The sequence below is a fragment of the Aplysia californica genome, unplaced genomic scaffold (genome assembly GCF_000002075.1).
Source record: "Aplysia californica isolate F4 #8 unplaced genomic scaffold, AplCal3.0 scaffold00649, whole genome shotgun sequence".
Taxonomy (NCBI): Eukaryota; Metazoa; Mollusca; class Gastropoda; order Aplysiida; family Aplysiidae; genus Aplysia; species Aplysia californica.
The window spans coordinates 35,845-37,003 of NW_004797919.1; the positions used below are offsets into that span (position 1 = coordinate 35,845).

At 36.2% G+C, this 1,159-nt stretch overlaps 1 protein-coding gene across 1 annotated transcript in view; it reads right to left on the reverse strand.

Moving 5' to 3' along the window:
* Positions 1 to 1,159, reverse strand: part of LOC101854284 (protein FAM124A) — a 22,339-nt gene that overhangs the window by 4,383 nt on the left and 16,797 nt on the right. Inside the window, exon 2 of the mRNA XM_005107995.3 lies at positions 269 to 344. The gene's annotated coding sequence lies outside the window, so the exon portion shown is untranslated. The remainder of the gene's footprint in view (positions 1 to 268; positions 345 to 1,159) is intronic.

Here is a 1,159-nt window from a genome sequence, read left to right on the forward strand (position 1 = left end):
GGGCTACTATAGAATTTGTGAGTTTTCAGAGAACGTGGAGGAAATTGACGTCGTCGAGACTAGATTCTCGGATTAGGCTGTTTTTTTCTCATTATTATTCGTAATTTGTTTTTGTTTTTGTTTTTTGTTTCTGCTATTTTTGTTTTGTTTTGTTTTGTTTTGTTTTGTTTTGTTTGTTTGTTTGTTTTTGCCTCTTTCCAATGTTAATGTTTTCCACTTGATTTGTAACTGTTTCGGTCTGTATATCTGTCGGGATAAAAATACTGACCTCGGGCTGTGATATGAGCCTCAGTCGAGTCTCTTGTTCCTCTGCCGCCAATTCTTTGCTTTCCGTCAATCTCAACCTGCGGAGAGGGAAAAGGTAAAACTGTTCACACGAAGATAAAAATCCATTCCCTCCCGAGTAGAAAATTTGAATAATAAAAGGATTTGTATTATAATTTCTTTGTTCCTTAATCTCTCACATAAAATGAGCGTAATGAATATCTAGTAAAATTATGGTAATGAAATGTTGTTTCCCCGATGAATATCAGACAAAAGGGTATAAAGAAACCCGTAGGTCTACTACATAATATTTTTAACCAACATCAACATCAACCTTATCAGTAACGCAACAAAGAAGCCACTGCTCTGACACACATCTTTTCCTCCTTCAAAATCAAAACTGAAAGGATACAGACAGAGATAGTCCAAACTATATTATGCGTTTTTTTTTTGAGAAAGTGGTGAAATTGATACTTGGTCCGTTCACTTTAACGAAAAAAAACCTGATTTTGTGACTTACTGTTCTTTCTAGAAATGATCCTTGGCTATATGATATTACGATTTATAATGAGATTTTGTGTCTATAGCGTAGACTGTATCTGATAACAGTATAATGATGTTCAAAGATATGAGGGGACGGGAAATTATCACCTTTGGGATAATAAAACCAGAGATTTCACAAGCAGTGTTTATGTTCTGCCGCTCCCGCCCGGCCCCACCCCTCCCCGACCCTCTCCTTTTATGTTTGGGTTGTATCGTATTGTCCTCAAGAAAACTGTCGTTGTTGTAATGTTTTATGGGTCTCTTCTTCTTCTTCTTCTTCTTCTTCTTCTTCTTCTTCTTCTTCTTCTTCTTCTTCTTCTTCTTCTTCTTCTTCTTCTTCTTCTTCTTCTTC